This window comes from Nipponia nippon, unplaced genomic scaffold (assembly GCF_047370975.1).
Source record: "Nipponia nippon isolate SJK-2023a ecotype South Korea unplaced genomic scaffold, ASM4737097v1 scaffold_2, whole genome shotgun sequence".
Lineage (NCBI taxonomy): Eukaryota > Metazoa > Chordata > Aves > Pelecaniformes > Threskiornithidae > Nipponia > Nipponia nippon.
In genome coordinates, this window is record NW_028262336.1 from 59,493,788 (window position 1) to 59,506,226 (window position 12,439).

General features: G+C 42.0%; 1 protein-coding gene across 8 annotated transcripts in view; it reads left to right on the forward strand.

Moving 5' to 3' along the window:
- The first annotated feature begins 510 nt into the window (after positions 1-510).
- The window catches only part of UBE3A (ubiquitin protein ligase E3A), a 54,240-nt gene continuing 42,311 nt past the window's right edge, over positions 511-12,439 (forward strand). For 2 of the 8 annotated variants that reach the window (XM_087756131.1, XM_087756135.1), the window contains exons 1-3: positions 659-1,085; positions 4,931-5,138; positions 9,073-9,140. The gene's annotated coding sequence lies outside the window, so the exon portion shown is untranslated. Of the gene's footprint in view, positions 630-656; positions 1,086-4,930; positions 5,139-9,072; positions 9,141-12,439 lie in introns of those variants that run through there. The other 6 variants (XM_087756134.1, XM_087756137.1, XM_087756133.1 and 3 more) reach the window with 4 other exon arrangements.

Consider the following 12,439-nt stretch of genomic DNA (forward strand, 5'->3'; position numbering starts at 1 on the left):
GCTGGGCTGCGCCCCTGCCCGTGCCTCGATGGCGGCGCGCTCGCCGGCCCGCGGCCGGGCACGTGTGCGAGCAGGGCCTGCGTACGTACGTATGCGTGCGCGTGCATCCATGTGCAGGCACGTGTATGTGCGTGTCTGTAACGTGCGCACGTGCACACACGAGCATAGGTGCCTGCACGCGGGCACGTACGTCCCCCGTAGGAACGCCTGTATGCATGTGTATGTGCACGTGTGTGCCCATCGACGCACACACGTATCTGTGTGCCTCCGTCTGTGTGTACGTGCGTGCATGTATACGCTAACGTTGGCGCGCGTGCCCGCGGCGACCCCTCGCGCCCCGCCAACGGCCGCGCGCCTACCCCCGCCACCCCCGCCCGCGGCTCGCCCCCGCCGCCTGCGCAGGCGCACGCGCGGCTCCCAGCTCCGCCCCGCCCGGGGCGTCACCACCCCGCGCGCCAAGCTGACCGCCGCTCCCTACGGAGGGAGCCCCCGCCCCCGCCCTCTTCCAACATGGCGGCCCCCGCCTCGCGCCGGCAGGCACGCAGGCGCCGCCTCCGCTTCCTTCCGCCGGGCGCCGCGAGTGGAAAAGGCAGGAAGGAACCGGCCCGGGATCTCTATGGTTTCGCGCGGTGGGTAGCGCGGCGCAGCCGCCTCGTCCGCCCGCCCCCGCCCGCGTTGCACGCCGGGACACAGCGGGTCCTCCTTCCTGCCCCCCACCCCCGCCCGCCGCTCGTCCTCCGCGCCTGCGCCGCGCCGACATCCGCCTCGCTCCCAAGATGGTGGCGCGGGGCTCGGGCTGAGAGCGAGCGAGTCCGCGAGAGGAGGCGCACCCGCGGGCCCGGCCCGCCCTCCCGCCCCTGCGCGCCGCGCCGCCGGCCTCGCCAGGCCGCTCGCCTCTCCCCGCCCCGCCAGGCCGCGGCCCCGTCTCCTCCGCCCCGGGGCCCCGACGGCTCCACCGGCAGCAGCGGCGGCGGCGGCGCCTCCTCCTCGCCTGCGGCCCGGCCCCGAGCGCGGCGCGGCCCCCGCATGAGCCCGGGCGGCGGCGGCGGCGGGAGTGACCGGGAGCAGCAGGCCGCGGCGCCCAGGTCGGTAGGCGCTGCGCAGCGCCCGGCCCGGGGGAGGGCCGGGAGGGGGGATGGCGCCCGTCTGACGCCGGTCCTGAAGGGGAGGGGGCCGGGAGGCGGCCCTGCCCGCTTCCCTCCGCCGGGGAGATCCCCCACCGCGGGTGGGAAGGAGGGCGGGAGGCGCCGGCGGCGGGGGTGCGTGGCCTCCGTGGTCCTCTCCCTCCTCCCCGTGAGGCACATGGGTGCGGGGCCGCCCCGTCCCTCCCCGGGAGCGGGAAGGCCGGGCGGGCGGGTGGCTCCGGGCTTCAGCCCGCCCCCGGGGAGACCGGGCTTGCTGGGCGACCTTGGGTGAACCCAGCCTGCCCCTGCCTCGGTTTCCCGGCCCGGCCGAGCGGCGGTGCCCGCGCCGCGGGGCTGCTGCGGGCATGGAGAGCCTGGGTGCCTTCGGCAGGGCCGGCCGTGGCAGCTGGGGAGGCAGGGGCGTGTGGAGTGCTGCGGGGGTGCGTAACTAGTCTGCAGGGCCTGCTTAACAAAGTAGGTACGTGCACTTGCTCGTGTTGCCTCCTATCCGGCGTGAAGAGTTGGACCTGCTAACCTGTGAACGGGCTGCCTTGCTGTTAAATATGGTCTGTCACTCCTGACCGTGGGACGTGCTGGGCGTCGGTGTTTCAGTGTACCTGCAGTATTTCTTCTAAAGGAACTCTGTGGGTTGTTTTGGTTCACAGTCGGTTTGCAAGTCGGATGTCTAAGATGGTGTGACATGGTCATTCAGAAGTTGCTACTGCTTAGGAAACAAAACATGTTCCACAACTCTCCTTTAAGCAGCAAGAGCCTGTAATCTGTAGACTTGTAGTTATGCTTTTTTTCCTCCAGTTAATGGAAACACTTGTTTATGTTTCCTTCTGTGTAAGCGATGTTCTAATTCTGAGACAAAGCCTGCGTTCGCACATCGCTTCAAGGATGGTCCCTCTGTGTCTGTATGGAAACTTCCCTACCTCAGTAGGAGTCTGTGCAAACCTGAGGCTCTGTGCGAATCAGCTGCTCGGATTAGTTTTACCACGCCTCTTGCATGTCTACCAAAAAGTTCCTCAGTGGGAAATTGTATCAGATTTTAGCTTTGATTTCCTAAGGAAGTAACACCTATGTGATTGTATTGTCAGGTTTGGTTGGTTTTTTTTGACTGGTTTCAAAGGGAGAGGTCTAAAAGATAAGATTAAGTTCCTAATTCATGCAAATAGCATCCAGCTGGAGAGAGATTCCGTGCTAAGGGAGAAGCTATACTCTAAGTTTAACTGCATTGTTAGATATCTATGACTGGGTGGGAGAATAATGGAGATGGTGAGAGGTACCTCTTGATAAGTATGAAAACTGCTGGAAAATGCACTTCACAGTTTTCACAAACTGCTTGCTTTGGGTGGTGGTACTAAATACTCTGTGCCCTTTCATCTTGGAAACACTTAAAGGTACTTGGTGTTTGGTTTTTTTTAATTTGAAAATGCTGTGAAACTCAGAGTTTGAGTGTGTTGAATTGAAAATATGTGCATTATCAAATTGCTATGGATATTCGATAGTTTTCCTCATGTAATTTGTCTTTTAAAACAAATGCAGTTTGCAGTGCTTATGACTTGTCTTTGTAACAGTAATGTTCTGTCAATTCAATACAGAGAAACCTTGGAAGAAAAGCTAGACCACTATTTAGGTTTACAGGGCTGAAAAATACCTTTAATTGAAATTATTTCTGTGCAATATTACAGATACTTCATCTCTCTTTTTTTTTTTTATTAATACCTTCTATTCCACTCTAAATGTCTGCTATTTAATGTAGCATCTTTCATACTGGAATTAGCAAGTTATTTTTCTGTTTACCAGAGCTGTTTGCTATTTTTCCTCACTGGAGTATCCTAAGTATCTCCCAAGAACTTAGAAATAAAAGCACCAAGCTAGATGGCAAAATAAATGGTTTGATTTGTTTGGGGGTTTTAGGGGTATGATTGTGTGACTGTATTTAAAAAAAAAAGTTACTGAAGGAAAGGCAGGCTTGAAAAAGCAGAGGTGTTTAACTTTTTCACAGCAGTGAGTTTCAAAGCCTAGATTTCTCAGTCCAGGTCCTCTTCAGAACTCTTAACACTGTGTAGGTTTGATCCTTTTTTTTAATAGCAAACAAAACTTTTAGTCTATTTTGTTAATTACTGCTGCTGCTTAAAGACATATGCAAGTGATGATTCATTTGTGAATGGAAGTTAAAACTGTGTATTTGTTAAATATATCTAAGGATGTTCTCAGCTTCTTAGAGTCCTTGTTAGAGCACCTTGACTTTGTCTCTGTTCTAGTCAGTTTGAGAAAATAAAACAGGTGCTCTTTATTTTCATTTGACTTCGTTTTTTGTAGGAGAAAACCTGCTTTAGAAATATGAAATGACATGTACCCCAGTGTAAAATCATGCTTGTTTTGTTATGAATATGTGCTTTGTTGACATGTTTTTCATTAGTTCTCTATGAATTCACAGGTGTTCTACTTAACCAAATACATAATTGGGGGTGGAAATATCTTTGAGTCAAGTTTTAATAGTCATAAACATGTTTAATTGTGAACATGTTTAAGCATATAACACTTTGTATAAACAATAATTAGTGTAGTACATGATATGACACTTATCATGGCACAGATTTAGTGTTTACATTTTTGTAAATATGCATCATCTTAGTTTTTGCTATGCAAGACAGATTTTTTTTTTTTTTTTTTTGCCTCTGCTACTTTTGGTTTCAGTTTACTTAGTGAATGTCCAGAGAGAATTGATCTTTTTTTAAAAGCAGGAAATGTCTTTCTCCCTCCCCACACCAGTGTATTCATACACTGGAAGGTAAAAGCCGCTAATTCTTATAAATAGAACATGCAATTGAGGGACAAGAGGAGAGAATTCCTAAAGTATGTAGGCATATATCTCATTTCCAGTGTCAGTCTTCATTTCTGGTACTGTGGGCCAGGTCTTCACTTCACTTTAGTTAATGAATTAATATTGATTTTTAAACAAAGGAGGTATGTTTTACACTTTTTCTGAACTATCCAGTATATTTAAGGTAGCTATGAGTTTTATAGAGAAGCAGTGTTGAAAGGTTTTCTGTCATTAATCAAGTTGTGATTTGTACATGGAAGGAGAGGGGTAATACATTTGCTATCAGGGTCTGTAACGAATAGTTCAGAATATGATATTTACTTTTTTAAAAAATAATCTCCTCCTCCTCCCCCTGCTCCCAGGAGAGTGTTGTAAGCTTTGCTAAATAGTTGGTTCCCAGAGACAACAGCAATGAGCAAATCACATGTTTGAAGTTACTTTTGTCACCTTAAACACATTGACTTTAACATTTACTGCATTAACTTCCTGTATTTACGGGCAGTCCCTCACAGCCTCTTAAGGCTGTATGGCCCATGAATGAAAGTTTGGAAAAAGGCTAGTTCATGTGAATAGTTATGTGTGTAACGTATCTCGTTGGTTAGCAGAAAGTCAGCAAATACAGCGTAAAGTTAATATTTTGTAACAAAGCAACGCTTCAGTAGCTATACCAGCTGGCGAGACATTTCTTCAGGAAAATAACTGCATAGGAGAAATATAAAAAAGATCAAATCATGTTGAGATCCAGGATTCATGCTTGGCAATGTAACATGTGAACCAATAGCACTTTAAATTGCTATTTTTGAATAGTTCCACCTTCTTGTGGCTAGGAGTGACAGAACTTATTGATGACAAAATAACTTACTGGTTGCAAAATTACATTATAAATTAAATATTACCACAGTGTTCTGTCTCACAAATACTCTTATGAATGAATCTCTTAAAGGAAGCATTAACTACTTCTTACTTTTAATAGGTTGAGCCTGCTTCCCTGTATTATGCAAACTGCTGAATGGAGGAAGGGGGCGGAAGTCAGTCTTTACCGACACTCTTTCCGTTACCATCCTGCATGGTTCTTTACCCATGTTTTACAGGGTGGTGAAGAATTAGGAGAAGCTGCAGTTGTTCAGCTGAGTGGAACTAAATGGGTGGCTTCCCTCTGGACCCTCACTTCACTGTCTTAGGTAAGAGGGGTGACATGCTTCTTTTGAAGCAACGTGCATTTCCTTAGAATGCAGGTATAGGTGTTTTAAGAGAAACTTCTAGTTAGCGAAGCAGAGGTTTGAACTCTTTTTTTTTCCTTTTTGTGATCTGGTGGCTTGAAAAGGATATTCACATTATGTAGCTGTTCAAGACTTTTCATCAAAAAGCCTTACTGTTTGCAACCATCCAAATAGCTTTAAAAACATGCTCTATGTTCACATACTTTACATTTGAGAACCATGCTTATCTTGTGTAGTATGTCAACAGTGGGACTGTACCAGAGGTGAATTACAGTGGTGATGTTTTAGCACAAACTTGAATTGATGTACCAGTTGGCTGCTTCATATGGAGGGTGCTACTTTTTTCATGTTCGGTCCTGGTATGACGTAATTTCAAAGCTGTGGCCTAAGTAACTAAATAACAAAAAATTTAAGTGTCTCAAAACCTGTAAGGTACAGTATCTCAGTTTGAAACCCAATGGAATATTGGTCTTGTTGGGCCTTGCATCAACTGGTGGGATCACAAGCAGAAAATCATGGAAGCCATATTTGGGTTTGGTGGTTGTTGCATAATTGTCTGGCAGCGATTAGTCTGCATGGTTTGCTTTTCACGCTGGTGTGCTGTGAGGACTGTGGCAGGACTTCTGCTGTCTTGACCGCGCTAGAGTTGTAGGGGTGAAGCTAGTTCTTCATCTCTCCTTCATAGAGGAGACCATGCTCTTACTCCCTTTGGTGGACCCCTCTTTGGACTTGTTGATACTTCCTTGGTAATCATTGCACCAAAGAAATTGGTGAAATGAGATTAGAATGACAAATACACACCCCCTCTCCTGTACCTTTAGAAGCTGCGTGCAGGGGAGGCACAAGAGCTCTCTCTAACATGTTGCCAAGCTTGCGCAGTGCTGAGAGATGCCAGACTTGTCCAGGCAGCCAGGCTCTGGCACTACTTGTGTACTCCTGCTCTGGTATGCTCTGTGGGACCCAGGTTGGAGCAGCTGCAGTTCAGCAGGCTTGGGGTGTTGGGGGGTGGTGGAGCGGCTCTTAAAGGAGCTGAACTTCTAAAATGGGCTGCAGGTCAAAATACTTGAGGAAATGCTACCATAGTTGTAGACGAGTTTTTCTTTTGCGTTATGGTTAGTCCTGTGTTTGAGCTGGTTACTTTAATGCTTAAAATCTTTTCATTTTGCAGTATGGTATGTTTCATTGTCTTAAAAGGTATCAAAAACTCTTACAAAGCTAGATAATACAGAAGAGGTCTATCACTACTTCAAAATTTCTATTTCCAATATGATGTTTTCATTTTTCTTATTTGTATAGCCATATTCAGATAATGATTACTTTTTATTTCATAGCAAAATCTCATGTCCAAAGCCTTGGTGATTAATATTGTGGTTTAGTGTGTGTATATACCCTATTTTATTTTTAGAAAGCCCGAGGTATACTAGCATACATTGATTGCAGTAGCAGCACCTCGATGTATTTCAGCTATTGTAGCAAAACTTGGCTGTTGTGGACCATAGAAAGACATACTTACAGTCCATACAACCTGCAAGTCCCATGGGAGTTCAAGGACATGCACACTCTCTTAAGAGCTGCCATCACTTCTGTGAAATACTGGTATTTCTTGGTTGCAAAGGTTGAGCCCTTTACATTGTAAAGTGGTGATAAATACTCCATTTGCACGGTTCCTATGACCTGAATATCTTATTGAAAGAAGCGTGTTTGTGAATACTTGTTTTTTATTTAGCTCACATTGTTATATTAAGAATGTCAGTCGTGGAAGAAAATGATTCTTATTTGAACTTATATATTTGTCTGAGACAATCTATAATATGAGGTAAAATACCTGCTATTTTCTTTAGGGTAGTGCGCTCAGAACTTCCTCTTCTACTCCTGTCTTGTGACAGTTATTACAAAAATAAAAAGTGGAAAATGTTGTTTAAGCACCTGATAGAGGCGACTTCATGATGCCTTTCATCAGGCCAGACATGAGTTGCGAAGTATTTTTCATAATTTATAATTCATTTCTTAAATATTTTGTAGTTTTGTATGCTACAGTTTGGTTAATTCAGTAGCTTACCGTCTTTGTTAATATCATTCAATGTGCCTTGAAGTCCGGTTTGTCTTTTTGTTTTTAACCAAATCTCCTGTCTCCATCTCCTCCACTGTGGTCTTGTTTCTTCTGTAAATTGTACTGACCTAAACTACATAGCCTCAGTTGTGTTGGGAACCTTTGTTTTCTTTTCTCCTATTGCTGGGCAATAATCATAAGATCCCTGATAGATGTGTTTGTGATACTTTTTCATGCTGTACTTTGTGCTCTGCTCATACTCTGTGCACACCGAAGGTTGGTGCTTTTGTGCCTTAGAGGAGAGTGAGTGAATTTTATATAGATGGCATTGCTGTGTGTGTGTACATGAACAAATACATACATTGGCATTTAAGCTGGAAGTCCTGTGATATAAGGTGTGAAAACATTCGTCACATTTGTCAGAATACTTTTAACTGAGTTTGCCTAATAGCGTCACAGTGAATGAAGAATTAGTCTTCAATAGAATATATGATAGATATTCTGGATTTCTGCTGTTGGTATGGAGTGGAAGTGCTACTTCCAAACAGGAAAATCATCGGTTACAGTCTCATACTGTTCAGATAAATTTATTCATTTTTTTCTTCTGAATGGTAGTAAAGTTTTATTGACACAGTTGCATAACATTAGCTCATTAATCCTAATTGTACGTAAATCCATATAATTATCATAATTGTTTGTTGAAATAGCAATCTTGTTTCATGAAACAGGTAGGGTGCCCTATTTAACTTTTTTCTTTAAATACAAAAAATTGTGTACAAACTGGTTGTGCTGTAGAGCTTTACTGGCATGACTGTGTCAGTCCAGGATCACCCTATTTCACATCCCTGATAAAGAATTGGGCCTTTGGTACTGGATGGGTTCTCTCTGGTTTGACATCTTTTAAGACAAACCTGAATGTATTCTTAAGGTAACCAGATCAGGGTTTCCTTCATGGGAACTCAGATCTATGTTGGAGATCAGCCTAAATCAGCTGCATTGGATTTGTTTGCTCTTAATAGAGTTTTAGAACCAAGAAATTAAGAATTAAATCTTCAGAGTACTGAAAATGTGATACTCTCTGCCAAATGAGTAACTTTTTGGAAAGTAATTACTAGATTTCTTTAGTTATATGCCTGTTTCTGTCACTTTTTCCACTGAAATTGGTTGTGCTTTTAGGTGTTTGTTGACAATTTTTGGAGTATGTTTTAGTCATGCATCCCTTGTTAATTATGGCTTCCCTGAAAATGAACAATTTATAGAAAAGCTTATCAAACTCCGGCAGTTTTGTGCAGCCAGGACAAAGATGTGATTCTATTTGTCACTTCTTTTGAGTGTCTTTTTTTTTTTCTTGATATAAATACCAATTCTTAAAAAAAAAAAAAAAAAAAAGGAGGGGGAGAAGGAGAAACTTTGCCAGAATCTTCCAGAATAGGGAAATGGATATTTGTAATGAACTGGATAAATGGAATTGTAAAACTCTATTGCATCACTAGAGAGGAAAGAATAGGGAACACTGTGTGTGGGTATTTTCTGCATTTGTAGTTTCCCTAACATATGAAGTATTTTCTATTGTGGCTTTTATGGGAAGTATGATTTAGCTTGGGAAGTCCTATATTTAGTTTTAGGTAGTCCTGTGAGGAGCAGGGAGTTGGACTCTGTGATCCTTATGGGTCCCTTCCAACTTGAGAGATTGTATTCTATGATTCTAATTATATGTTTCCTTTAGTTGCAAAATTGTGACTAACTGAATGGCCATTCTTGAATGTATTGTTCTGAAGTTGTACTGAGTTTCAGATTGGTATGGAGCATAGTGCGAAAACTGAAATGTAGTGTTTTGCATTATAGGTACAAGAACTGTAGAAGTCCACTTTAGAATTTGAAAGAACAAGTTTCTGCAGCTCTGGAAAGATATGGTATGTTTATGTTTTCACTTATATTGTGTGTATGCTAATAGTCATAATAACAAATATTTATATTTTTGTTCCCTGATTTAAAAAAAAAAAGTTGAAAATAAATTCAGGAAGAAACACACGCATTCATTTTTCCCATTTGACTGTGATGTCTATTACTTCAGCATAGTTCTCTAGAAAACTGAGTTACTTAGTTTTTCTTAGAGAAAATAAATACTGATGATAGAACATTTATGCATTCCCTTTTAATTTGTTTTACAAGCTCAGCTTCATGCTGCTACCATCTATCTATTTCTCCATGGATTGGATAAGAATCAGTACTGTTTCTGAAAGTTGTTTGGATTTTTTTCTTGCTGCTGAGCGTATTTGTAGTAAGGCTTGTACAGTTTTTAGGTATGACTTGCAAAGTAAGTTCAGAACTACTAGAAAACTTAAGCAGATGTCAGTGTAAGTCAAATTTGCAAATTGGAATGTTGGGAAATACAGAAATGTAACCTTCAGTAGCAGTGCTAACATGAGCCTATGGCACATAGTATCTTTTTGTCTATGCTCTTAAATGTCCAGCCAGCTTAAAAATACGTACATGTGTTACAGCAAGGTTGAAAAGTTAACTTCTAGTTATTTTAATTTCCATTTTTCTAGCTTTATTCTGGTGTAGTCCAGTGGAGATACCTGGTAGTATGGAATAATTGCACCACTCTGTACTATCTCTTAAGTTCTGTAGTTCTGCAACTTGGTACATAGAGAATTGTTGAATCTTTTTGCTTCGCTGCATTCAGAAAAGCAATTATTGTTTAAGTTCATTTTTCTACCATATTAAATAGGTCTGTTAATGCATACATAGAATTGAATGTAGTGACTTCAACAACTACTTCTAAGCCATGTGTGTACTTTCTTTTTTGACTACTTAAAATGTGAGGAAGAACTCAGTAACTGCTGATGGAAGTTTTATACCCTGTGTGTTTATGTCTAGATCTTTCTTTTGAAGATACTTAACGTAAGAACATATTTAAAGTTCTGAAATCTCAACCTTGCAGAAGGGTTGTTGGGTGTCTTTTTTTTTTTCCCCTTAAGTTCTGTTTTGTAGGAAGCTATAGACAGGAGCTAAAATGATTAATTCTAAGCTGAAACTTTAAATAGAGTGTGAGCTAATTAAAAACTGTAAATCTCTTAAAAAGCCATAATGTTACATTATCACAACCCAGATGTTCCTGAGAGAATTGTATAGATTGGTCCTTTACTCTAGCAGGCATCTGGCAGGTAGTGTATATTCATTTTTGCACCCGCAGCACCACTGGGACCACCCACCTGCTTCTTGCTCTCCAGTTTCAATACCAGTTGTGTATATGATGACTCTTCTTCAAACCTAAGCTGTTATTTCTTTATTGTCATTATTTTTGCTGGCTGTTTTTTTCTGAAGGTTTAACTGCTTGCCACTGTATGTATGCACAGTGTCTTTAATGGTACGCGCTCTGTAAATTGATGAACAAGAATTCCCCTCTAATCCCCCACAACTTGAGTAATGCATACTAAAGGAACATCAGAAAAGCTGAATATTTTGCTACAGAATTGCGTGATTGCTTGGTCTTAATATGAACTATATATCAACAAACATGCTGGTGACACTGGAGAACTTGGTGAACAGAAAGGTACTTTACAGGGAAGGCTATGTGGAAGATGGGTGGCAAAAGAAAGCAAAATAACAAAGTATAAGCAAAAGGACAGATGGAATAAAAGTTTAAATGTTAACGCTGAAGTGAAGCTGTAAAACTTACCTGTTTGGAAAATAACTTAACATGATACCTAGCTGGTAAAAGGAGAGCTACTAAAAGAAATTTAAATAGATGATTGGATTTCACCTCCTGATGTAGGAGGGGCTTTCCATTCATAACTGTGTATCATTTTGGAGGGAGCCTGATGTAGCAGGCATAACTGAGAAATGATTCTGCTGCAAAACATAAGGAGTGTGTGTAGCGGAAGAAAAATCAGCTATGGTCTAAGTGAAAAATGCAGAAGCTAAAGATATTTTCAGGTCTTTCCCTCTTTTACAAAAGGGAATAAAGTACATCTATGATATTACTGAAATATCGAACCAAAAACAAATGTTGAAGGGAAAATCTAGTGTCCAGAGTTGTGGGGGCAGTTGTGGAAAATGAGAATAATGCACAGGCCTTTAGCTTTGGGGTGGGAGGAGGGAATGGGAGCAAACACTAGACCTTTTTCTGTTACTATGTGATTTGTGGAATATTGACATCAAGGCAAAGTAAGTATACAGATGTTATAGGATGAAGCTTTTATATAAATCTACAGTTGATCTCTGTATATTGAGATGCACCAAATTCTACCTTTATTAAATTCAGTAACTTGTGTTTTTACTGAAGTGTAAATTCCAGAGTGGCACCAGCTTTAATTTGAAGATAGTAGCAAATTCAGAACCCCACCCCAAATAATGTATTCAAGTGTTAATTGTCCTTGCTATCCTGCATGGTTGTGTTCCTACTCTAATTTGAATTTGTCAGCCTTCAGTTTCTAGTCATGTGGGGGTTTTATATGCTTTCTTTTAACTGGAGGTTCTTTTTTTATATATTCTTTCTGTGCTGTGAGAAGACTTAGTTTCTTCCGGTGTCCATATTGATTAGCTTGATTAACTTCAAACTCTTTCCATTATCTAATCACAAGGCACTTTCTCCTATCTTCATGCTGTCTTTGTAGCTCTTTTCTGCTACTTCTGGAATACTTTTGAAGAATACTGAATAATTGGAGGACTGGGCTCAAGTTTTGAACATGTCTGAAGTATTTTGTGCAGATGAACAGATACCTTTCCAGGAACCCTTCAAGAGTCATATCTGGTGTTCTGGCTGTAATACTGGGAGCATGTGTGTGCTCATCAGTTGTGACTGCCTTAGTGACTTTAGGTTGGCATTTTCCAGGATAAACCCCAATTCTTTTGGTCTTCTATCTATGTGATTTTGTATTTGTTGTTATTAGTTGAATGGTTTGGTTTACCGGGCAGTGGAAAAAAAAATTGTATAGATGCCTTATTACTGTTTTTTTTACAGCTCCATTAGGATTTATGTGATCAGGTTTTATTAGTGGCTGTTTTATTTTACTTTGGGATCATTGATAATTTGACCTGTTATTAGCTGCATGAAGAAAACTTCTGGAATCTGATGCCTTTTCATGTTTTCTGTGTTGGAAGCAGCATGCAGGCAACAAAAGCAATTGATGTTTCCAACCTTATCAGGAAATGAAAAGTCTCAAGCATGCCTGTTACATTTTTTTTTTTTTTTTTTTTTTTCCTG